A 27,511-nucleotide genomic window follows, 5' to 3' on the forward strand; every position below is an offset into this window, starting at 1 on the left:
CGGCCGAAATCAATGCTTCTGCGATTTTGGACATGAAGACGATCTGTTTCATTTCCTCTTCCGCTGCCCCTGTTGTAGGTTTGAGAAGCGAAAATTGCTAAAACCGAAGCTATGTCTTTGTTATTCCATACTGACAACCCATTGTCCCTATATAATATCGAAGAATACATCAAAAGAGCTCTTTTTATAAGGCCAGATCTATAACATTGATACAGGAAATGTATTATACATCTGTTTTGTAGTTAATGTTTTCAGATTAAACGAATCATTGTGTTTTAAAGTGGTTTTGAAACTAGTTGCTAATGCGTATGTAATCAATCAATAATTTTGTATTAGCAGACAGTATTTCAGCTTCTACGAATTGTAATTTTGATATAAGTATGTTTTTTAAAATATGTTAATGGAGAAATTCCGAATACATTTGTGGAATGAAAAGATAAAATGCATGGCAACACTAAAGAAACCATCAAAGAAGCATTTAATCATTTGGCATTTAACCACTTCCTAAAGCCTTGGGATTTAGGTGTCAAGCCAGCACAGTATCTGAATATAAAAACTGTTTGTAATTTCAAAGACTATGGGCCCCATTACGAGTTTGGAGGTAGCCATGGTGCTATTAGCACCATGGCTGCCTCCATACTGGGCTCCAATACCGGGTTCCTTCAATGTGGAATTACCGGGTCATACGAATATTGGAGGACCCGGTAATTCCTCCTTGCAGGAACCCATCCCAATTCCCATTAGAGCCCCCAGAGGGCTCAATGGGAATGGGGAGGGAGCTAATAACGGGCACATTACAACTGGCACCCTTCATTACGGGAGCGCAAGCCTCGTAATGAGGCCCAATGTGTTCTGGCTGGAAAAACCAGCATACAGATTACCGTTAACAAAATTGCATCGAGATGTACTTCCCCTGACTCTCCTTATGTGTAAATGGGACCAAGCAAACTCAGAGTACGTCCCAAACCGCACAAATACGGTTGAAAAAGTTGCCCATGTTATGTTTTGATGCCCATTATATTCGTCTGCCTGGGAAAAAGCGATTAAACTGGTATTACGGACAAACAGGTTCAGGCAGATGCATGATGCATTGGTGTTTTCAAAAGCATGCAATTTCAAAAGAAACATGTATCTCTGTAGCTAAATATTTACATACTGCATTTTTAATAATAAAGTTGTTTTTAACCCAACGTTGAGGCTATTTCATGTTTTTATATTAGGTCATATATATGGGGGAAAATGCCGAAACGAATATAAAACAGAGACTGCGGCTTGTATCCCAAATGTACTTGCACATATCATTTCAGCTATTATATAGTATTCTTTGGTTATTGTTGGTATGCTCAATTAACTGAGCATGTATTGATGCACTATACAGAGTACACCACTGAAACTCAACTAATCAACCATGGGGCTACTATAGGAAACATGGCCTGAGATGTCCATGGTGCCACTGGTCTCTATGGGCAGTACATCACTGTGGCTCACATCATCAACTCATAACACCCATAGGAAACAGACACTGAGCTTTATCATGCCAAATAATTTCAGAAATCACCTCACCTTGTTAAGTTGAATCTTAAGATATCTGCTCAATTGTAGACTGAGTGTTATTTATATGTATTATGTATCATTAAGTCCAATCATGTCTTACATAACTTCACTACTACAAACAGTCCATTGCTTGTATAACTCACAGTTTATTCTGATTTGAACAGATAAAAATCCAGAGGCCCGAGGTCGCTGCGTCCCTGTCCGATGCCTGATAAACAATGCTTAAGATTCGGGTGGATGTTCTACAGAGCACAGCAACTAAAGAAGATAAGAGGCCTGAACAAGGATGTAGGGGAGGAAGCCTGCTCAGAAGAACCAGTTTCGTAGCTTCTCCTGTGTCCCAGGTGAAGTAGCTCAACAGGAGCACTCACAAAAAGGTGCTCCCAACAAACCTTTCAGCACTTTGCCTGTTGGTTGTCATAACGATACTAGAAAGTGGACTCATTGCATTTCATTGGCCCCTTGCAAAGAAAGCCCCAGTGCACCCCATTTTCATGTAGCACTTCTGATGTTTCCTATTTAACTGTATACTCAGATCCCCACCCAAGTGTCTCTATTTTCTCCAATATATTTGGGACATAAACCTCCAGGTTACTTACAAACAGTAACATGTCATGTGTGAACAGTAAGTCATTAAACTGTGTACCGTTCCAATGAGGTCCCCAAATAGTGTATACCTGGAGGACATGTGACGATGCTCATACCAGCATGACCGAAGTGATCAAATGCACGAACGACTGTTGAAAGGAGTGCTGAGGCTGATGGGTGCACATTGTGTCCGGGACTCCCTATGGAGACAAATTGTTATACAGGATAACACCAAAAAGGTAGGTGGTCTATTCATTGAGAAGACAGCATACCAAATCCTTGGCAATTCAGTTGGAGGTCCAAATGGGAAGAGCATTCTGATAAGCCCAATGAGAGTGAGAGGGTGGTCTCAAACATTGGAAAATGTTACAGGGAGGTGCACGTTCAGTAGCTGCAACTACACACAGTGTTTAAATGACACTGCAAACCGGTAAGAACATGTAAGAGAGGACTATTGATGAGTGATGTGTGTTGGAGTTGTAGGACTGGGAGAGGATCAATGCTGCACGTGATCGGGCAGTGCCTGCAGGTGGATGATTACTGGTGAGGATCAGGGGGGCGGGTAGACATGATTACTTGAAATGCAGGGTACCTGGAGCGCATGCATGTGCTCCCAGGTTTCTCAACATGCTTAGATGGATTGGGGGAGTGCAGCAGACAGTGGGTCTTGCATTGAGCTTGTGCACAGCATGGACTGCCGAGGAATCTGAGACGCATCCCACCTGTGGGCTCCTGGCTTCAAGATAGGGCAGCTGTGTGAGAAGGTATCTTTCAAGGCCGGGGTTTACCTGGACCCCAATGGCAGGGTTTGGGATGATTTGATGAAAGCGTATGCATGGCAACTGTATGGATTGCTTCTAGTATGTGACTGGATAAATCCCGCGCCTGCTGCTCTTTCCTAGCCCTTCCCGTGCCCCACACCTGCCCCTTAGCTCTAGAAGATCCTTATAGGGAAGGACATCAAAGCTTCCGCGGAGCAGAGCGGTCTACTTATGAGTAGAGGCCGCAATCAGTAGATGTTGCACTACTCTGTCCGCATGGTTTACACGTTGCCCTATTTTCGGAAGTGTGTGCATTTAGACTGTTATATTGTATTTGAGCCAATAAAAATCGTTACATACGAAAGAAAGGGTCCTCGTTTTTTCCGTCAGTCAAAACACTGCTCCTCCGTACACATCTGTTTATTTGGCATATATATTATATATTTTTTTGGGTGAATGAAAATGATCTCTTCACTGCAGCTCTACAGTAAATGGTAATCAAGCACATTTCAAACAAAAGGTACCCCAGTTGTATTGGCCTCCAAGTCGTCAAAAATGTACGAATTAAGTACCCACAAGAGGCCCCCTTAACAATATGAGAGAAATTGGAACACTTCAACGATGATGAATTCCTGGGTGACAAGGGCTAACGACATACAATAAGTATATTTTAAATTTGATTTTAAAGATGGTTGATGTTTTATTGAGTTTACATTAGAGCATTATGTGATCTATTAATATTTTTAAGGACTTAAAAGTGTAGGTACTTTCAATGTTAATGCGGAGACCCTCAGTTGATGAGAAAAAGACCGATATGAGCTAATATGTATTTTGCACCTTTCAAAAACACTTCCCAATGTCCCATTTTCTTAAATATTGGCAAATATGTACGATACTCTTGCACTGAATGAAAATGATGCTGCTTATGCACAGTTGCACTTTGGCCAAATGATGCTGCTAATGCACAGTTCAACTTGGCCAAATGATGCTGCTAATGCACAGTTGCACTTTGGCCAAGTTTTCCTAAATGATGCTGCTAATGCACAGTTGCACTTTGCCCCAATGATGCTGCTACTGCACAGTTGCACTTTGGCCAAATTTTCTTAAATGAAGCTGCTAATGCACAGTTGCGCTTTGCCCCAATGATGCTGCTACTCCACAGTTGCACTTTGGCCAAATTTTCCTAAATGAAGCTGCTAATGCACAGTTGCACTTTGCCCCAATGATGCTGCTACTGCACAGTTGCACTTTGGCCAAGTGTTCCTAAATGAGGCTGCTAATGCACAGTTGCACTTTACCCGAATGATGGTATATGTATGGGACGCAACGGCGCTGGCTTTTAATGATTACCAATATGAAGGTACACTATTTTTGAGATATATTTTATTTCTCTATGCAGTTGAAAGTAGAGAGATGTAGATGATACATAAAATACAGGCACTGGTCTAGAATATGTTGCTTATGCACAGCTGCACTTTAACATACATATTATTTTAATATGCTATGAATTGTATATGATGTATGTTTATTGACCTTAATGGAGCTGCTACTGCACAAGTGCACTTTTCTTGAGAATGTAAGGACATGCTGCTAAATCATGCTGCTATTGCGCAGCTGCACTTTACTAGAGACATTGGGGGTCATTACGAATCGGGCGGTAGGGGATACCGGGCACCGGTAAGGAGATCGGTGCCGGTAACCCCCTACCACCCGATAGCGAGGTCCCCTAACGGGAACCGGAAGGGAAGTGTTCTTGGACCACACCTCCCTTACGGGTCCCGTTAGGGGACCAGGCCGCTAATTACGGGCCTGCCATCAGCAGGCCCAAAAATAGCGCCTTCCCCATTCCCATTGAGACCTATCGGGGCTCAAATGGGAATGGGGAATGGTTGGTGCAATGGGGACTTACCGGTCCCACCAGGGTCGGACTAGACCGGTAAGTCCCCATTGCACCACACCGGACTCGGTCCCGTTATTAAAGGCAGTCATTGTGCAAATAGTGCCATGACTACCTCCAATCTCGGAATGAGGCCCATTGTCTCAATATGTTGTGAAATACATATGTTACATTCACATTGACTTTAATATGTATGATATCAGTATTAACTTTAAGGGAATTGTTAATGCACGAGAGCCCTTTAATAACGAACCGAAGGTTACATCACAAGTCATATTAATGCTCCGCTCTGAAACACATTATCGTATACATGGTCGACTCAAGGAGGCAACAGGTGACATTTTAGCAATAGATTACACAACAATAGATTACAAAACGATGTCCCAGAGTGACCCTACGTGGTACAACTTATGCATATAAGCACCAAACGGAAGATACATCAACTTACTGCACAATGCATCTCAATGATATCTGTCCAGCATTGGGCCATATGCACAAGATATGTGTACACATTCACATGGCAACGGCCATTAGAGGCCCAATACACACTCATGATTCAACAACAGAATTTAATAACGGAACTAAGAAAACCCTATATCAATGCAAATCCATAACAGCCTAATATGGGCACATATGCCCGCTGTCGGGTATGAGGCAACTAAGAAAGATATGGCAATAACCTGACCAAAATTAAACACTGTGATGCCAATTGGAACTGTGTAGGCAAACGTTACACACTTACCAGGGACACGAGTCAAATATTATAGTAAAAACTATTTTTAACCAATAGTTCCTGGTGAAATATTATAGTAAAAACAATTGTTAACCAGTAGTTCCAGGGTAAATTTTATAGTAAAAACTTTTGTTAACCAATATGAGTTCCTGGTGAAATATTATGGTAAAAACAATTGTTAACCAATATGAGTTCCTGGTGAAATGGCATGTGGTCATAATCGCAGGATAATTCATAGAATTCAGCGCACAAGTGGCGCACGCGGCTGGCCCACAGTGTGCGCGTGTGAATCTCTGCGCCAGCCGCGTGTGCTAAAATCCATTTCCACGCACAGCGTATTCATGGATTTTAGCTAACAAAACCAGACGTGGCACACAGTGGCGCAGCGACCCTGCAGCAGCGCCAGTTACGCCCCCAAGAACGCCCCTCGTGCAAGGAAAAGCCATCAAAATCCCCAATCCAGCGCAATGGGCTGCAATAACCCTGGACCAGTATACAGGGCCGCCACACAGCACACGGCAAGTGGGGAACGTGTATTACTGGGGTTTGCGGGAAGTTTTAGACACGAAAGGGCCCTGTGCGAGTGGGTACGTGTATTCCTGGGGTGCGCGGGAAGTTTCACACGCGAAAGGGCCTGTGCGAGTGGGGTACGTGTATTCCTGAGGTGCGCGGTAAGTTTCACAAGTGATTGGCCCTGTACGAGTGGGGAACGTGTATTCCTGGGGTGCGCGGGAAGTTTCACACGCGATTAGCCCTGTGCGAGTGGGGTACGTGTATTCCTGTGGTGTGCGGGAAGTTTCACACGCGATTGGCCCTGTGCGAGTGGGGTACGTGTATTTCTGGGGTGCGCGAGAAGTTTCACACGCGATTGGCCCTGTGCGAGTGGGGTACGTGTATTCTTGGGGTTCGCGGGAAGTTTCACACGCGAAAGAGCCTGTGCGAGTGGGCTACGTGTATTCCTGCGGTGCGCGGGAAGTTTCACATGCGATTGGCCCTGTGCGAGTGGGGTATGTGTATTCCTGTGGTGCGCGGGAAGTTTCACACGGGAAAGGGCCTGTGCAAGTGGGGTACGTGTATTCCTGGGGTTCGCGGGAAGTTTCACACGCGAAAGGGCCTGTGCGAGTGGGGTACGTGTATTCCTGGGGTGCGCGGGAAGTTTCAAACACGATTGGCCCTGTGCGAGTGGGGTACGTGTATTCCTGTGGTGCGCAGGAATTTTCACACGCGAAAGGGCCTGTGCGAGTGGGGTACGTGTATTACTGGGGTTTGCGGGAAGTATCACACGCGATTGACCCTGTGCGAGTGGGGTAAGTGTATTCCTGGGGTGTGCGGGAAGTTTCACACGCAATTGGCCCTGTGCGAGTGGGGTACGTGTATTCCCTGGGTGCGCGGGAAGTTTCACACGTGATTGGCCCTGTGCGAGTGGGGTACGTGTATTCCTGGTGTGCGCGGGAAGTTTCACACGCGATTTTGCTGTCAGAGCGAGTACGTGAATTTCGGGGGTGCGCTGGGAGTCCAACACGTGATTTGGCAATGTGGGTCCTCCGAGGTGTTCACTCTACACCCTCCATGGCCCCTACAGGCAGCCCACACCACAGGGGACTACCCTGCACCCCTGGTCATGTCCCACAGGCAGCCCATCCACCATGGGCATGCCCCCCAGCCAAGCCACATGTCAGCTTGCACTACCGATCACCAACTCATGTCCCCTTGCACCCCCACCCCCCAGCAGTCAGGGGCACCTGTCAGCAGGCCCCCACTCATGTCCCCCTGCACCCCCACCACCCAGCAGTCAGGGGGACCTGACAGCAGGCCCCCACTCATGTCCCCCTGCACCCCCACCCCCCAGCAGTCAGGGGCACCTGCCAGCAGGCCCCCACTCATGTCCCCCTGCACCCCCACCCCCCAGCAGTCAGGGGCACCTGCCAGCAGGCCCCCACTCATGTCCCCCAGCACCCCCACCCCCCACCAGACAGGGTCACCTTCCAGCAGGCCCCCACTCATGTCCCCCAACACCCCCACCAGTTAGGGGAACCTTCCAGCAGGCCCCCACTCATGTCCCCCTCCACCCCCACCAGTTAGGGGAACCTTCCAGCAGGCCCCCACTCATGTCCCACACATGTCCCCCAGCATCCCCACCCCCCACCAGTCAGGGGCACCTGCCAGCAGGCCCCCACTCACGTCCCACTCATGTCCCCCCTACACGAAATAAAAATGCACAATCATGACCCACTTCTATACCAAAAAACCACATCACGTCACCCCATTCTTGAGACGCAATGATTTCCTAATCCACCCACACTGACATGCCTATCTCAAGACACAAACCAAAACTCAACTAGGTACATCAACACATGTCCATCACACACATACACTGGTTGGCATTGCTTGTGTAAACCCACATTTTCATATGCATCAACCCAATGAGCGAATCCCACACATGGAACTAAAATATGAAAATGTATTATGTAGATAAATAAATAAATGAAATGAAAGCATACCAAAATATCAAACATGAAATGAAAAGCATGTGAAAAAGAACAGTGAATGAAAATGATAACCAATCCAAAAAAACTTGAAAGAAAAACAGTCCAAACTCTCCCTCCACCAACGCAAATCCCTCCACCAACGCAAATCCAAAGGAAAGGTAAAAAAAAGATATCCATTGTTTCATGTTCATAATGAAAAATAAAAAAGAGAAATCAATCCATAGTCCAACTATTTACAATACATTGGCCCTCATTACGACCCTGGCGTTGGACCATGGTGCTAATAGCACCATGGTCCATGCCGGTAACTTACCAACTCCGCCATGGCGGAATGGGGAATTACCGCAGGCGTTAAAATCTCCAACCCGCAAAGGGACCTCGTAATCAGGCGTTAAGGGGTTAACGGCGCTGCCACCTTTTACGGCGCCGTTATCCCCTTAACGCCAGGGTTGTAATGAGGGCCATTGTCCTGAAAAAAAAATTCATTAATCCATGTCCATAATGAAAAAAAAATCAAAATTAATCCATGAACTGATTATATACAATCCATTGTCCAAAATAAAAATCCATTAATCCATGTGCAAAATTACAAAAAAGAAACCAATCCATTGTCCAACGATGTAAAGGGTCCATGAGCCCAACCAAACAAATGAAACCTACCTGAGAAACTACCTAAAAATAAAACTATATACAAATGTGTGTGGCATTGTCCATTGACCACAAAAAAAAGGAAAAGGAAAAGGAAACCTAACTCTAAAAACTATTTACAATGGCAGCGGGCTAGTCCGACAGCTCACTTTTGGATGTCCCGGTCCAGGGCATCATCAAACTCCTGCTCAATGTCCTGGAGGCGGTCCTCTTCCATGGCCCCGAGGGTTCGCAGGGACGACGACATGTTCTCCTCCACTCCCTGCGAAATGCCTCGAGGCACTCGGCCCGCCTCAGAGCCTTACGCATGGAGTTCTCCGCCCTGACCATCGTGAGCCGTGCCTCTTCTGCCAACTGCCGCTCCACCTCTATAGCATGGCCTAACCGCACATGACACTTCCAGTCCTGGGTCCTTCTGCCCTCTGGCCGATGCCTGCCCCTCCGATGTCGAAGGCCCCGAGCCATCATGGATCCCACCTTGTTGCTGCTGCTGCTGTGCCTCTGCCTGTGCCCTGGCTCTTGCTGCCTGCACATCCTCCTCCGGCTAGGGTGCAGTTGTTGAGGTGGCCACCCCTGCTGGATGTCCGACTCCCGACTGTGGCAGGGATGTGTCCTCCACCAGCCTGGCCGCAGGGTCAGAGGTAGCTCCACAGGGTACCCAGTTGATACATGGGTGGGAAGATGGCATGGAGGACGACTGGCGCGTAGAGGGTTCAAGTGAGTAGGGGGTCACAAGGAGGTCCAGCACACGGAGGAATCCAGCACTGGTGACCCGTCCCAGCAGGTCAACCTGGTCAAAGAGGCACCCGAGATGACGTGCAGTCTCTTCACGAAAAGACCACACGTCAACTCTCATGCCCCGTTGACGCAACGCTATCCCGGCTGGACAGGCTCAACATGGTCGCGGATAGCCACTTCTGCAGGGAGAGGAAGGCCAGTTGTGCTCTCATCCCCTCTCTGAAAACCGGCCTGGACGTAGGCATCTTTGCTGGACGCCAGATGATGCAGTGACAGGATCAGGGACAGGATTGCACACAGGCACCTCCGCGGCGGCCTGTGCTGCCTCCTGTCCCTGGTCCTGCACTGCACCACTAGCACCAGTGGAATCCCCACCTCCCCCCACATCCCTTCCATGGCCTCCTCCTCCACCAAACCCCCCACCAACCTGGATGACTCCATGTCATCTTCCTCTGTCGGACCCCGACGAGATGACAATCTGGGCGGGGAGCCGGGCCTTGCGTCTCCAGCTGGCGGTGCGATCCCTGCCGCTGTGCTCCACAGCACCCTCTCCGCCCTCTTCATCAGTCGACGCTGCAGACAGGGAGAGATAAAACACAGGCATCAGGGCACAGTACATTGGACTGATACACACATGACAGTTGTACATGAGTGGCATTGTCAAACTTCAGACACGGCATCACACTCCACGACACACATGTCATTTTAACTCACACACATGAGTATTACCACAGCAATATTGCACCAGGCAGCACCATCCATACACATACAACAGCATGTACAGCCAAAGGTGAGCCTGACATCACATGAAACATTGGGAGTGCACTAGACATGCACACACGCCACCACACTTACATGCATGTGTACATCTCCTCCAACTGTCGCAGTGATGAGATCGCCAAACATGTCACATCTGACATTCAGCCTTCTACATATCAGTGTCATGTGTATCCATGTTGCATCACAGTTGCACACTTGTCAAATCCACATACATGCACATGTATAGAGTGCAGATACATGCATTATGAACCACCATCCATGCCACAACCATGCCAATGTACATACACAGAAATTCAAACATGTGTGCTCCCACACCTGCATTTGCCCAGCATGCTTACCAACACATGCACCATCAATGTGTCTCACACCTGAGAGGACTCACATGTGGCAGCCTCACGCCCATGTTCATACACATCCCTACATGGCCCTACAAAAACACATGTGCAACCTGCACACTACTGGCACACCACGACATGCACAGCGTCTAATCACCATGCATGTACACTTACCGCTCGACTCCAGATGGGTCTGCCTCTCAAGGATCTGGACGTAGAGAGCTGGGCATATGCGTTCCAGGACCCTCATTTGGTGGTCCGACAGCTGGCCCCGGTGCCCCTTTGGCATCTGCTGCCTTAGCGAGGGTCCTGGACCTGAAGTCCTCCCAGCGCTTCTTGACATGATGTAAGTCGCGGACTGCCACCCCCTCCGCGTTGATGGCAGTCCCAATGTCCATCCAGATTCTGGTCCTTCCTTCATTGTCGGCGCATGAACTTCCAAAGAGGGCATCATACTGCCCCAGGACTTGCTCCACTAGGACACCAACTTCCCTGGCACTGAAGCTGGTGGCCCTCTGCCTCTCTGGCTGGGGATTGCCAGTGCTGCCAGATGGTGTTGTGCTCGACATGGCAACCCCAGAGGCAGGAGTGGGTGGGCAACTGGGTCCTGGGGCTGGGCTGTGGAGCGATGGAATCCCAGTCGGGAGTCTTTGGTTCCAGCAGGGATGGTCACAGCAACTGCACCCCTGGCTGATGTGCAGGAAGCAAATGGCAGGGCACGTGGGCTGCAGGCAGTCAGGCAGCAGGAGATGGCAGGTGGGAGCGTGCTCGGAGCTCTGGGGGGCAGTAATTGGGCCTTCAGGGCAGGAGCGTGGTCTTCTGTGTGTTTTAGCATGGCAAGCTTGATACGGAGTGATTTGGCACGTGAAAAAATTGCACGTCAGCGTGTAATTCGAGGAAAGGGCCTTAGCGCGTAAGCGCGTCAGCACACGTACGTGCGATTTCATTGGACCAAAGGCCCTTAGCGCGTAAGCACATAAATTATATTACGCGCACGGGCGTTTCCCTCATAGCACGTGATGACAGAGCACACGTGGAAAAACTGCATGTCCGAGTGTCATCGCGTGTAATTGGAGGAAAGGGCCCGCGTACACACATATGTGATGTGTACGTGTGGGCCGGTTTAAAAGCTATATGTGGGATGCCATTTCCTTGAACGTGCTTTTCGTGGAGAGCGAGTGGGTGAAATCTGTACTTCTTGTCGATTCACACGCGATTACTGCACAGCGTTTCTAGTTCATACTCCCTGTTACCTCTGACAGCTTTTTTCTGATTTTCTGTTGGGCCTGTTTCCTCAAACAGTGTTCACTTCTTCTTTTGTCCTGTCTCCTCAGACAGCGTACAGTTCTTCTTTTGGTGGGGGTGTTACCAACGCACGCACGTGCGTATTTTTCACGTTCTTTTTCCAGGCAGACGGTGAGCCGCGCACGTATTTAACAACTGTGCTTGCTCCGTGTGTCGCGTACCCCTTCAGAGGTCATTGTAGGCTGCGTGTATTACGCGTACGCTTATTTTTGTGTTTCTGGGTGCCACAGCGTAGTGCGGGTTCATTTTCTCACGCACGTGATCTACGAGGGGTTGCGTGCACGTTATTTTTTGATTTTGGGTTGCGTGTGCGTTGCGTGACCCGTCATCTTCCCCCAGGGGTCACAGACAGCCTTGTTAGAGCACTAGGGTATGAATTCCATCTAGTACCCTACCCCTTTAACCCCCAATTGCCCAGGACAATTGTTTACTGCAACTCCCATACGCACAACAACATCAGTGCCATGGTTGGGAGGCGACCAAGCGGTAAGGGAGGCAAAGGTGGCAGACCTTCAAAAGGTGGCCGTGGTGGGTGTGGTAGGGGATGTGGCTGGGATTTGCAGGGTGCCCCTATACCCCCATGTGTGGAGGACCAATCAGGGACACCCATGCCCCCCCATGGTTGAGGGAAACGTGGCTGACACCATCCCAGCTCAGCCCTTGTTGGACCAGCCTATTGTGGCACCTGACCTGGCACAGGATGACTCCCAGGCTGACTTCCAGGTCAGCAAGTCTAGGCCATGTGTGGCTGTGCAAGTTGTTGTCACCAAGACACGTGGATCTGGGGCAGCTATGTCATCTGCTGCCCCAAGTAGGCAGGGTGGGGAGGCTGCAGGGGCAGCTGCAGCTCCATCCGCCCCAGCTCTGACTCTCCCAGCCAGGACAGTGTCGGTCCAGGTCCATCAAACTGACGTTCCCCCTGCCAGCATCACCCTGCAACCAATGCCTACACCAAGACCTATGGTCATTGTGCATTCGCACACTCCCAGTACCCAGTCCACCTGCGCTTCTGCCCCTACTGACCAGAGCGGCGTAAGCCACTCAGGCTCCGCTCCACCTTTGAAGAAGAGGAAGAAGGGTGCTCTGGCACAACAGGCTGAGACCCCAGACACGGCTACACACTCCGGCACGTCAAGGAAGCCTAGCTTTAATGACCCGGAACTTGATGCACTTGTGACCTATGTGTCGGCACATAGCCACGAAATGTTGGTCCCTGCAGGGTGCAAGACCACACCTGGTCAAAGTATGGCACACTGGCAGTCCATCGCGGACCGCATAAGTGTCCTTGGATTTGTGAGGCGCACAGCTGATGATTGCTACAAGCAGTGGAATGACCTGAAACGCAGAGCAAAGAACAAGCTGGCCTCAAATCATGCCGCTACTCTGGTGACTGGCGGTGGGTCTCCACAAGAGGACAACGAACTCACTGAACATGAGTCTGTTGCTGGGACCTTCGTCACAGAGGAACCGATCTAAGGTGTGGGAGATCTACCTGATTACGAAGCATTGTCCAGTGAGTGGCCATGCGTGTGTGTGTAATCCATGTGTATGTTGTTTGGGTGACGGGTTCTGATTCAGTGCCAGGTGAGGGTGTGTACTCCTGAGTGTTATGGGTCACCCATTTGCTTCCTCCCATACATTCATGTGCCTTGGATTTGGGTATGACTGTATCCCTTCTGCCCACAGTTGCAAATTAGGCACACATTAGTGCACTTTACCTTGAACTGTAATCTTGCAACTACATAGTTCACATTTTGTAAGTGTTCATTCAGGCTGATGGTTTCCACTCTCCCCTTTTTGCTAGACATTTTTCTGCACTATTGCGACATATGTGCTATGTTTCGGTCATTGTTCACAGCCCACACTGGGGCACTATTTTCACATGGTTATGTTAGTGATTAGACCATTCAGACCGATGGAGTCTTGGCCTGCAGAACATTTTCATAAGGGCCTGTTTGCATGTGGAAGATGACAGGTGTTTCCTGTGATGTCAAAGGGACCAACCATTGATCGGCCCAAAATGACTGTGTTATTGGACACTGGATGTGTTTCAGTGTGTGGCAAATGCATATGTTGCAACATTATTCAGCATCAATCTTCGCATCATGTTGATGTGACATGGATGTGTGACATTACTCATTCACTGACATATTGCTGTAGTTTTATGCTAAATGACATCTGTGTGGTGGCATGTGTCATGTATGTGTATTGGACATGCCAGTCACAGCCTGATGTGTGATGCCAGTGCTACCCAACATGCTGCAAATGTGTTGCATATCCATATTGCTCTCCCCAGTGTCTGCCTTTTTGACTCCACTTCCAACTCTTTGACAGCGCATGCATGGCAGGGTTATAGTCATATGGGACATGTGTAATTCATGTACTGGATCTCTGGCTTGTCACGGCCTATGTGTGTGCTATGGTGCTCATGCCTGTTTCCATTTGTTGTCTTTCATGTTTTTGCAGATGATGACGCACTTGGTGCTGTTGAGGTTGAGGAGATGTGCAGACCCAGGAGGAATCTCAGGCACGACCAGGCACCAGTGGGGGACGTGGTGTGGTGGTGGGTGAAAACCCAATGTTACTGCAGCCCATACTGTCCAGGGGTGCCTCTGGGTGCACCTCCCCTGACCTCTATTCAGGTGCTGAGTCGGATGATGAGACTTATGTGCAGTCACAGGTAAGTGTTTCTGGCAGGGATTCTGTTCTGTCCAACCCACCTGGACCAGGGGTAGAACCCTCTATGGGGATGTCAGTGTTGGTAGGTCCGCCTTTGGCGGTTACGGATGCAGGGTCACACTCCACAGCATCTGATCCTGTTCCTGGGCCAGCAGATCAGAGGGGGAATGCAGTCCTGCAGCCTCAGGCAGTGCCAGCACAGCAAGGTGCAGATCGCCTTGCCCCAAACAGGTGTGGTGCCCGTCGACGCGGTGGCCGTGTGCCACCAGGCAATACTGTATGGGAAAACTCCATGTATGGTATTGCAACCCAACAGGCAGCATCAGTAGAAATTATGGCTCAGGCAATGGAGAGGGTGGCCACTTCCATTCTACCCCAGATGGAGCAACAACAGCAGGCAACAGACTCCATTTGCCAATCACACAGGGAAGACATGTTGGTGTCCAACAGGGACCGACGGGCGGCACTGGAGACTCTGCGCCAATCGATATCAATAGAGTCCAAGGCCCACAGGGAAGCCCTGAGGGAAGAACTACATACCCTCAGGCAGACTCTGGTTGACCTTGAGGCTTCCACTAATTTTAGGGCAGAACAGCAGCTGGAGCAGCTCACACGTTCACTCTCAGCTGAGATGCAGGCAACACGTGAGGAGATCCGGGCATCACGCGAGGCCATGCATGCAGAAATGCAGGCAACCCGTGAGGTGCTGCATGGGGATCTCCGCACATTAATCCTCCAGAATGAGACCTTCCAGACCTGCATGCTTGCTGCCATGGAGGACCATACCAGGGCTTTGTGTGGGCTGCCTCCCATAGTGCCACCACCTCCTGATGCAGCGGCAGAGGGCGAGGAGAGCGACAGCAGTTCTCCCACAATGGCATAGCCGTGCAGGCCATGAGCCCAAGGAGGTCTCTTTTTATAGCAACATCCACGCAGGTTGGTGTTGGTGTACTCCCTGTCCTCGAACCTCCTGGGTGGCCGCCCCCAACCCCCTGTCCCCCACATGGCCATTTTTGATCATTTTTCTTTTTTTTTTTTTTACAGTGTGTTGCCTTGTGTGGGTCCCGTGGGCATCCACTGTATTCCGGCTGGGCACATGCAGGCTTGTCCTGAGTTTGGGTTAGATGCTTGGGTTCGTAAGACACACACCCCTCCTGCTTCCCGTTTCCATGGGCTTGCAAAGGGTGTGACCAAGTGACAGTGAATTACACAGTGACGTTGGGCTCCCATGAGCTGTGTGGGCAGTCTGTAGTCAATACTGTGTAGACATTCCTAGTGGATATTGTTGTTTTGTACACTGCATGGTGTATTGATATGTGCTTGTGCATCCATGTCTTCCTCCTAATTTGCAGGTTCCTTCCTCATGTCTTCACAAGGCCATCTACTTTGCAGATGGAGTTCATGTTGTATGCAGTACACTGAGACATTTGCGTGGCAGTAACACTGTACAGTTGGAAGGGGTCGATGTGCTGGCGTATTCAGGTTGTAAAACTTGCACTGCTTTGATTTTGTACTGTCATATTTTGCCACTGTTTCATCCTGTGTTTCTGTATTGTGTTGCTGGTAAGTATTTGTTCATGTGTGCTGTTTCTTATTGATTACTGGGAGCATATTGTCTGTGGCCTGTTTCCATTTCGGACAGTGCACTTTGTTACACTTGTGTCATGTGTTGTGCATTCATTTGGTTGCTTTCACATTGCATGACACGCCATGGTGTGTTGGGTAGCTGAGATGGGGAGGGGTTGCGTGACATGGTACTAGTTTCATGTTGTATTTTGCAAGGGGGTAGTCATTCATGCAGCATGAATATGTGTGTCTTTTTATCACACATCATTGGTTGTCTTTAAGTAGGTAGGGATGCACACAATGTAGCGCTTCCAGGTGACCAATCTCAGTGACAGTTGAGTGTCCCTTATGTCATCATCATTGATTGTCAGCTGGTATGTGCCAGGGCTGTGTGTACTCCCCAGGGGTGTGATTTTAGGTGAAGTAATTAGCCACCAGCTGCGTACGGGCTGCCTCACCACGTGCCCTTTCCCCTCCCATGCGTGCATGTGGTTGGGGTTTGGGGGCACCACCATGTCCACCGGCAGGCCCCAGCGTGTTGCAACGTTGTGCAGGACATATGCTGCCACTATGATCCTGCACACTACTGGGGGAGTGTATAGTAGCTGCCCACCAGAACGGTCAACGGAGCGAAAGCGTGACTTGAGCACTCCGAATGTGCGCTCCACTATGCCCCGGGTTGCAATATGGGCTGTGTTGTATCTTACCTCGGTTGGCGTGGTGGGGTTCTGAATTGGCGTCATCATGTGGGTGCTCAGAGGGTATGCACTGTCCCCTGGAGAGGTGATGATGGGTATCATTAGTGGGGTTGTGACATTACTCAGTATGTGACATGCATGCATGTGCAGAGGCATTTATACTCACCAAGCAGCCATTTATCGCCATGCCGCCCAGCTTCTAGGTCCCGGTTTAGGGTTGACATTCTGTAAATGAAACTGTCGTGGGTGGACCCTGTATAGTTGGCATATACTGAGGTGATGATTCCCTTGGCATCACATACTACCTGGTTGTTGATGGAATGCCAGTGCTTGCGGTTTCTGTAGATGTCCTCAGATGCCCTGGGGGACGTAGAGCCACATGGGTGCAATCAATGGCACCTAGCTCTTTGGGGAATTGTGCCACCCCATAAAAATCCTGGACGGCATCCTGCCATTCTGCAGGTGTTCTGGGCAGGTATATGTGCCTGCGGACTGATGGACGTGCAGTCATGATGGCCAACACCTGGTGTAGGCAGCGTGACTACGTGGCCTGTGACACCCCTCCCACTATAGCACTTGTCCGCTGAAATGATCCAGTGGCCAAGAAGTGCAGTACATTGAGGACCTTCTCCAGGGGGCTGAGTGCCTGGGAGCACAGGGTAGGTGATGTGAGGTCATCCTCCCACTCACTGACCAGGTTGATTATTATGTGAGGTGGAAACCTGTACCTCCCATACACCTGGTCATCAGGCATCCCAAAAAGGCTGGTTCTGGGTGTAAAAATTCTGGGCCTGACTATCCTCCTCCTCCTCCTGCAGTATCCCACGACCACTGCTGCTAGGAACAGTATATTCATCCTGGCGTCTGAGCTTGTTTCTTCTTTGCGTGCACTTTTATGCTGCGCGGGTCCACGTACGCCTGCTTTCTGCTGGCATACGTGTTTCTGGATTATCGAGTCTTCTTTGGCGCACGCGTTAGCCCCATTTGATTCCATGAATACGTGTTTTGAATGTGCGTGTGGGCGTTCCGTGCATTTGCCTCCTGTACTTCCCCCGTGACACCCACATTTTCACGTGTTGTTCCCCATTCCGTGTGTCACGTCCCCTGTTCCACCTACGTTTGTTGTGTGCGCCGCGCTATGTGCGATTTCGCTGTGGGCGTAGCACACGCTGTTTGGAGACATGTGCGCCAGCGTGCGTCATGCTGAATTTTGGCGCACATCCTGGGATTTACACGCGCACAGACTTCCATGAATCGCTGTGCGTGGGTTTCGATGTCATTTTTGCACTTGCGCTGCGATTTGCACGCTTTCGCCAAAAAAATTTCAGCGCGCATTAGTTCCATGAATCGGCCTGACAGTGTGAATACATGACGGTTCACTAAGATGTTCTGACTTAGGTGCATAGAACATAAACAAAGAAAATACACTAGGTTAAGATGACACCCATCGTTAGGCAACTTAAACACTTGAATGTGCTGGGAAGGATACTGGAAATTGTGAAAGGACAACAATCCACTATAAAAAAAAATGGTATAAACAAATGGACGTGCTCACACCATCAACTCTGATGAAGCCTTGACGGCGAAACACGTTGGTTGACTCACCCAAGTCCTTTTTATGTCATCTCACTGGTGCTAGATATTTTTGTGAGTTTGCTGATTAAAGAAGAAAAACATTTTTGGGAATCCACTATGTTTTTTGAGATTTTTTTCAATTCTTTGCCGTGGAGACTTTCAAATGGATTAGAGAAGGGGAATATGTGAGTGTGGAGGGAGTCGACCCTGTAGTGTTTTGAAATATATTACATGTAGTTATGGTTAAGTTGCTGTTTCCATAGGAAGAGCACTTTTTGGGCGGCTTATAACCTCGCTCTCCCTGGACGGATCCTCACCAAACTTTGCAAAAAGAGTATATGGGTCACTCTGAATTGTTCTGCAAAGTTTGGTGAGGATTCGTCCAAGGGGGGCAAAGTTATAGGGGGGGTCCCAAAACTTTTTTTTTCCCATAGACTGAATGGGAAAAAACTTTGCGCACGGCCACAGGCCAAACCGCTGGACGGATTTACACCAAATTTGCGGCAGGAGCGTGGGCTTGGTCCCGAAGGCGTGCTTTTGCAAATTTGGTGTAAATCCATCCAGTAGTTTTTTATAAAATGACCAAAACGTAAGGCAAAAAATTAGTGATATCTGTGTTCGCTTCACGGACGGACTTCCCTGTTCGCTCCGCGGACAGCACCCCGATTGGCCCATGGCCTTGCGTCATGTCCGCGGACATGCGACGTGTTCGCTGATTGGACGGCGAGGGGCGTGGAGCGCGTCAGATTTTCTGTGGTGCCCGCCATCTTGTATTCGCCGTCGACCGCGTACAGCGCGGTTAAACGTGGATAAAAAATTGTATTTAGTGCCATGTGTTGGTGTGTAAGAGTGTTTGGGGAGGGTGGGGGAGTATGAGATAGGTTCAATGTTTTGTTTTTTTTATGTGCTAGACGTTTTTGTTGCATTCGATTTGTCCGCGGAGAACACGGCTGTTCTGACATTTTGTAAATAAACTAAATGGCGGGGTGTTTAGAGGACGGAGTATGTGTCATTTTTGTTCGCAAGGAAGGTAAAAATGAGCTATGAACACTCACGGTGTACTTAATTGTTCGTAAATACACAAACTGGGGGTGCCCTCAGGACACTGTCCGTATTGTAATCTGTCTAGTTGAATGTGTTCTAAGAACACTCGCAGTGTCCCGAAATGATTGCAATTACACAAAATGGGGTTGTTCTGAGAACGTTGTTTGTATTGTTCGTTGTCAGGGTGAAAGTGTTTTAAGACCACTCCTTTTGTCCGCTAATAGTACAATTTCCTATGGGCGTCAACTGACTTTTTGTCCACTAAAGAAATGATAAATCCGGCTGGTGTGCGCCGACATTATGTGATAATCCTATGACTGGCGCTATTGACCTGGCTGACTTGCTTTTGCGACACTAAATCATATCTCCCGCCCCTAAGCCTGATATTATCAAAGCATTCATATTCCCCGCCTCTCTCCGTGACGTTACAGGGTGCGTCATCAAACGCGCCCAGTCCTCTGCAGTCCTAAGTGACTTTACATAGAACCCGGAAGACAACACATATTACGTCACAACACAGCACGCCACAATTCGGAATATGAAACAGTGATTTAAAAGCAAACAGCAAGATTGTAAATTTTGTAAAGTACATTTATTTGACATCAAATGTTTAGAGAATATTCTGCAATTTGCATTTGTCTTTGTTGTTGATCCGCAAAAGTTCATGTTGAGGCACGCGATGTTCCTTTGCGGTACAGAGGGTGTTAGATCAGCTTACAACTAAGTGCACCACAATTCGGAATATGAAACTGTGGTTTAAAAGTAAACAGCAGGATTGTACATTTGGTAAAGTACATTTATTTCACATGAAATGTTTAGTGAATATTCAGCGATTTGCTATTGTCTCTGCTGTCGATCAGCAAAAGTTTATTTTGAGCCACGCGTTGTTCCTTTGCGGTAGATAGGCTGTTGGTTTATGATAAAAGCAGTAAATGGTCGCTCTGATAATCGGAAGCTTGCTCAAACAACGAGCCATTAGACCACCCTATTGGTTGGCATGTTGTTTGTAGCCGCTAGTACTGCGTAAGGGCATATTGGTCCTTGGCAATTGTCCCATAAAATGGTGAGGGTCATGAAGTTGCATATTTGGACCTGCACCTGGCAGTTGAAGACCCCATCCGCTGGAGTCTGTAAATCGTGCCATAGGCAAAATGGGGCCACATACCTGTTTTAAAAAACATAAATTAGTCTCACCAGCCGATCTTCATTAAAAATCATCATTTTATTTATTAGGGCGTGAAACTATTTGCTATCGAAGATAGTGCAACGGAGTATGTTAATAATAAAATAATAATATTTTCCCATTCATATAGCGCTAAGAACCATGAGGTATCTAAGCGGTGCTTATTATTAACCACGGTGTGTGGTGCTCATTTATCGACCACGGAAGGATGAAAGGCTGAGTTTGGCCTTGCCGGGATTCGAACTGTGCACGGATGTCAAAGCAAGCGTTGTACTCGCTGTGCCACTTGACAGGCTACAGTGAAGTGGCACAGCGAGTAGAGCGCTTGACCGCCTATAGACCGGTTAAATTATTTCTATTAACCCACCCTGTGTCGTCTGCCTTTTTCAGAGCCCTCTAAACGACAGGGGATCAATTCGGCGGTGATAGTGCGCGGTAAAAAACATTATGCCACTTTCAACGAACAAGTTCAACTTGAGCGGTCTTTAATGCTACGCTATTGGAATTATATTTGGTATAAAATAATCTAAAGGGTTACTTACAGTACAATTGCAATTTCCATTGTCTACGAGTAGTGCAGTCCCAAAATACGACTCCGCGTGTGCGAACGATCTTTCGCATAGTAATATAATATATAAAAGTGGTTTCGTTTCAGAAATTTCATCCTTATCTTCTCTTATGTTTTAGCAACACTCCTTCAAGAGAAGTCTTTCATCACAATCTCTGTCTGTCAAGGTCAAATCACAATACAACCTTATAGTCCGCTTCGTGAGCCTCTCCAGGGCCCGAGAAAGAAATTGAAGCAGCTGACCTTCACTGTGAACGAGCATAAATTCTTACTTTGCAACATTCTGTGTAAAGCCATCTTTGAGAAGTTGGTTTTTGCACGCCATGTTTGTATATTGTTTGCGTGATATTAAAAAAAGTTTGTTTAAGGGACGTTATGGTTCTAAGTACAGCCGAAAGACCCCTGAAAATCGCAAGTTATGGTAAGCTATGAAAAATAACTCACGCCACCACCGTGCACTGCTAAGACTAACACCCAGGACATCAAAGATGACATCGCAAATGTCATTGATGAAATCACTGATGACATCACATGTGTATGCACTTTTCATGGAATTTGTGTACTAGGGATTTTTATCATAATGTTGCGAAAAAAGTGTCAAGGATATTGCAATAAATATCATACCGTTATTAGTGCTTTGAACGATGCATTGATATAAATAGCATTGTATTATGGGATTCTATCTAGTATACTGAGCTACTAATGGAGAAACATAGCATTGTGTGCAGAGTACAAGATGAAAGTATAATATTTGTAATGTTAATATGTTGAATAATGAAATGATAATTGTCCTGAAATGTTCGAAAATTCACAAAATGGGGGTGTTCTGGGGACGTTATTTGTATTGTGTGATTGCTTAGCTGTATGCAATGAGGGAATGGCACAGAGAGTAAATTGGACGCCGTCCGCGGACACCGCGGCTGTTCGTGGACAGGGCGTGCTACATCCGGGTTTTTCCAGGAAATCCAACATGGAAAGAAGACTGTACGGATCAGCCAATCAGATGTCGAGGTTGTGGATTTGTGTTGAAAGAGACTGTGTGTAGTGAAGATGGCAGAAGTGGAGAAAGTCAGGGTGTTGGTGCTCGGAGATATGTTTGTGCATGGTTTACAACAGTACGCTCAATGCAGGCATGTTGCAAAGAACTTTGATGTGAAAGGAGTGGAGGTGGTGTGGAGCACTGTGCCTGATTGCAATGTACAGGGAATTGTACAAGTTTGTGAGGATATGGCCACGATGAACAGTCCACATGTGGTAGTTTTGCACTATGGTGCTTTCCATTTGGGCAACGTCAGTGCCCCTACTTTGTTGGCTGATTTGAAATGCTTGGTTCAAGCCGTAATGAAGATCCTTCCAAATGCGAAAGTAATTTTTTCTGGATTACTACCTAGGGCAATATGGGACAATAGTTCAGTTTTTTGTCCTCAGCAAAACATTGCTAGGTGTGTCATCAACCGAGGCATGTGTGTCTTCATGCTTAGAGCTGGTATGTTCTTCTGTAATAATGAGAATATTGATGCCAGTAATGCTGTAATTTTTAAAGAAGATGGCATTTCTTTATCTTTTACGGGAAATGCCTTTCTATTTTGGAATGTAAGGGTTGCTTTGGAGAAGGTTATGTGAAGATTTTAGGGGTAAAGTAAGAAAAAAAAACAAGAAAAAAAATACAAAATAACAGGTGTCTGTCAAGCATCTGTAAAAAAAACAAAAAAAAAGGCTCTTTTCAGAGCCAACTTCAAAGGGGAAATGGGGCACACTATTTAAATTTACATTCACCACGCTCAGATTTTCGATATGTCCGCGGACATGGCGGTAGTCCGCGGACATGAAAATCACTACGAGGGGGTTAGTATGTTCTATGTTACATGTATATGAAGTCAGGGATATTATGGTTAAGTTGTGCTACTAAAAACCTATGAAATTCAGTGAAAAAACTTTGTTAAAGGGACGTTATGGTTAAGTTGCGCTACTAAAAACCTATGAAATTCAGTAAAAAACTTTGTTAAAGGGACGTTATGGTTAAGTTGCGCTACTAAAAACCTATGAAATTCAGTGAAAAACCTTTGTTAAAGGGACGTTATGGTTCTAAGTAAAACCGAAAAACCCCTGAAATTCGGCAGTTATGGTAACATAAGCAACCATAACTCACGCCACCGTGCACTGCTAACACTAACACCCAGGCCATCAAAGATGACATCACAAATGTCATTGATGACATCACTGATGACATCACATGGCTGGCTCTCCCTTCTTATCCTTTACTGACATATCGAAGCCACATAGTTTTCTTCAGTAACAGTCAGGAAGTAAAAATTGAAAAGGTACTATATTTGTAGACTTAGGGTCAAGTCACATCATATGAAACATATACATAGCGGAAGACACAGGCTTGAAAGAGAGCAATCCTTTCTGTGCATGAAGATAATCATTAGGGTTATCAGCACTTTCTCATAGTTTTATTTTTATTACTCTACCTTCCCTGTATATGCTCATATTTGTATACATTATACTCACTCTCCTTTCCTTTGGGTGCAGTCACATCATGTGATACACATACATATGGTAAGTAGCAGCTTTGAAACAGAGCAATAGTTTCTCTGCATAAAGACAATCAGTTAGGTTATGAACTCTTTCTGCTACTATTTCTGCTTTTTTGTTTACTTCACTGTCCCTGTATATACTCATATTTGTATGTGTTGTTGCCTCTTTGTGTTTTGTCTGTAATAATTATGTATTAAGTGGGTTTTATTATCTACTTATTACATGTTTCACAGTACGCAAAACTCTAATAATAAAGCAGTTATCATTTCAGTATTCAACATGGCAAGATTATGAATATGGCACCTTCATCATGTATGCTGCACACACTGCCTATGTTTCTGCATGAGTAGCTTAGTATACTGGATAGAACTTCATAATAGAATGCTATTTATATCAATGCATTGCTTAATGCACTAATTAGCTCATGATATTTATCTGAATGATCCTTGACAGTTTTTGGTCAGCATTATAAGAATCCCTTGTACAGAGTTTTTATGAAAAGTAAATGCACATGTGATGTCATCAGTGATGTCATCAATGACATTTGTGATGTCATCTTTGATGTCCTGGGTGTTAGTGTTAGCAGTGCATGGTGGCGCGAGTTATGGTTGCTTATGTTACCATAACTGCCGAATTTCAGGGGTTTTTCGGTTTTACTTTGAACCATAACATCCCTTTAACAAAGTTTTTTCACTGAATTTCATAGGTTTTTAGTAGCGCAACTTAACCATAACGTCCCTTTAACAAAGTTTTTTTACTGAATATATATATATATATATATATATATATATATATATATATATATATATATATAATAGGGTGGTGGTCGCCGCCCTATAGTTAAAGTCAGTCAGAAACACATAGGAACCCCTCAAAAATTCTATTGTTAATAACGTTTGATTTGAGCAACAGATTTTGACGAAATGTCAAAAGTGATTTAAAGTCTGCACCCCCCCCCCAGACTGCAAAGTTTCATAAAGATTTGTTAAAGAATAAAAAAGTTATTAAGAGTAAAAATACATTTTCCGAAAGTGCGGCCTATTTCACATTCATTTTCCCATAGACAAAAAAGGTCAATTTTTGCCAAAGCACACAGCCCAAACCACTGGACGTATTTGGACTAGGTCCTAAACAACCTGGGCACGGGGTGTTCAAAATCGTGCTGTTTGTAGTTTGGGGTTATTCCGTGCAGTAGTTATTTAAATATTTGACAGAGAAGGGGATAGCTATATCTCAGGGATTTACCCAAAACTGGGATGTTTCTAGAAATTAAACAGCCGCCATCTTGTTTTTCTCTCGATGGGAGGGATGTTTGAGGTTATAGCCGAAGTTATGGGAAAATGAAACGTAGGAAAAAAGCCATTTGCAGGTAAACAAAATATGCAAATGGCATAGAGGTGAGGGGATGGCTAGACGGCCCAAGTGAAATTTGGGAGTTGGATGTGGTCTAGGCACTGAGTTTGCAACAGATTCGAATAGCCGACATCTCAAAGCAAACTGTGTCACAGAAGCAGTGTGTGTTGTGGAGGAAAGGGAGAGGTGAGAAGGCCATCTGGGGAGTGTGAAGAGCTGGCACAGATGAGGGTCTGGGGGTCAGGAAAGCTTTCCCTGATATTCGCAGCTATGTTTTCGATATTCGAGGCTATAAAGGACTAAGGATAGTCGAGGGTATGTGTAGTTCCATACGGTTGTAGGTCAACTGGTCGAAAACTAAATGATCGAATGACCATTTGATCGAAGTTTAATGGTCGAAAAAAAAGGTCATTTTTTAATTTATTTTTTTATTTATAACCCCCCTTTTTCTTTATTAAAAATATTTTTAACCAACCAAAACTAAAAATATATATAAATAAATAAATAAAAAAATTCAACCTTTTTTTTTTCAACCATTTGACTTCGATCAAATGGTCATTCGATCTTTTATTTTTGACCATTTGACCGGACAGCGTTCCATACCTGTGGTTGCAGTTTTAAAAGATAGTTTTATAGCTATAGTGGCCAGTGACACAATAGCCATCCATGTCTCCCATCCATGTAGTAACCGTGACAGACCCTGCTTATCTTCAAAGTGAAGAAGGGGCCTGCCCCATCAGGCCATGTTGCCTGATAAATGAAACAAAGTTACAAGACCACTTAGAGAAATGGGCAGGCTCTTTCCTTGCATTGAAGCTAAGCACGGTCAGTCCTGGTTAGTGCATGGATGGGCGACTGAATGGGCATCCAATTTCTTTTTTTTTCAAACCATGCTACTGTCAGTCTTTGAAAGATTGCACTCAGAGACACTTTTTTTTGCCTTTTGCTAAATTGCGTTCTGGTATTTGTAGTCTCCCAGTCAATAGTTTAAAAAAAACATTTTTACAGCTGCATTGGGTTTCCCATCCATGCAATAACCCTTAGCTTCAAATCGAGGAAGGGGCTAGCCCCCTTAGGCCATGTTGCCTAATAAATTAGCCCATGTTACAGGACCACTTTGATCAGCATGGCCTAAGGGGGCCGGATCCTTCCTTGCTTTGAAAATAAGCAAGTTCGGTCATGGTTACTGCATGGATGGGAGACAGTCCACAGTCCCAAATGCATTGCTTTTTCTTAGTTTTAAATATTTCATAACACATTTGCATTATTTGTTTTTCAATCCGTGCTACTGTAGGTCCATGAAAGGTTTGCAAGAAAGTCATGAGTATGTGCCCACGATGTGGCAAGAGAATTAGCAATCCGGAAAACTAGTGACATTATTTTTCCCTGATTGGGTCTGATTTTCGGGGCACAAGTAAAGGACACGTGGGTGGACAGCGCATCTTTTTTTCAGAGGTTGGATGCAACACCTTGGTTTTGTTTGAGGTTGGCAAGCTTGCTCAAGTATTTGGCTACCAGGATTTTACTCATGTTCCCAATGCAGATGCTTACCCACAAAACCACAAGCACTTGTTTCGTATTAGTATTTTTTTTTCCAGGGAATATTTCAAGACAGATTGCTGGGCTTAAAAGGGGAGCACCTTTTACACTTTACCAGTATTTTTATTGGAAGATTTCCTCTTTCAGGTTATTTTTCTGGTGTTCATTACTTATTTTAAAAGTCCAATGCTATTTTGTCTTGCGCACTTTCTTCTAAGAAGAAGGTCAATTTAACTACATTTGTATATTTCAGTTGAAAATATATGTTCACTTACTGTGCATATATTCATGGGTGCTAGCTTTTGATTTTCGCTATGAGGCAAAAGTACCTTGGCATATGTGATTCTTTCAGCTGGTCATTTTTTTTCCTTATCTGTGCTGCTTAAATGCGCTTAGTTGGAGTCGTGCGATGTATCACAACAGTCACCAAGACACTAGCCATAAAACAAGGGGCTTGTATCACGCTGCCTAACCAAAGTGTGTGCTCCTCGGGAAAATCATTTAATCTCTCTACGCATTGACTAAAAACATTCTGAGTTCTCAAAGCCTTCAATCTTTTGTACATAATAAAATGTAAAAAAAATGATTTTTTGATAGCTACCATGGGTTTCCCATCCATGCAGTAACCGGGAACAACCTCACTTAGGTCCCAAGCGAGGAAGAGTCCTACACCCCCATGCCATGTTGCTTAATAAATGAGCTCACTATACAAGACAACTTAGAGCAACATGGCCTGAAAGGGCCAGATCCTTCCTCACTTTGAAGCTAAGCAGAGTCGTTCAGTTAATGCATGGATTGGAGACAGTCCACAGTGCTGAATGTTGTTTGTTTGTGTGTTTGTTTCTTTTATTATTTATAATGCGCAACATACCCGAGGGTAACAGGGTGCAGCAGTTACAAATATATGCAAAGCTTAGTTACAACAGCAAGGTATAAA

The sequence above is a fragment of the Ambystoma mexicanum genome, chromosome 1p (genome assembly GCF_040938575.1).
Source record: "Ambystoma mexicanum isolate Mex_15411 chromosome 1p, UKY_AmexF1_1, whole genome shotgun sequence".
NCBI classification, from domain to species: Eukaryota; Metazoa; Chordata; class Amphibia; order Caudata; family Ambystomatidae; genus Ambystoma; species Ambystoma mexicanum.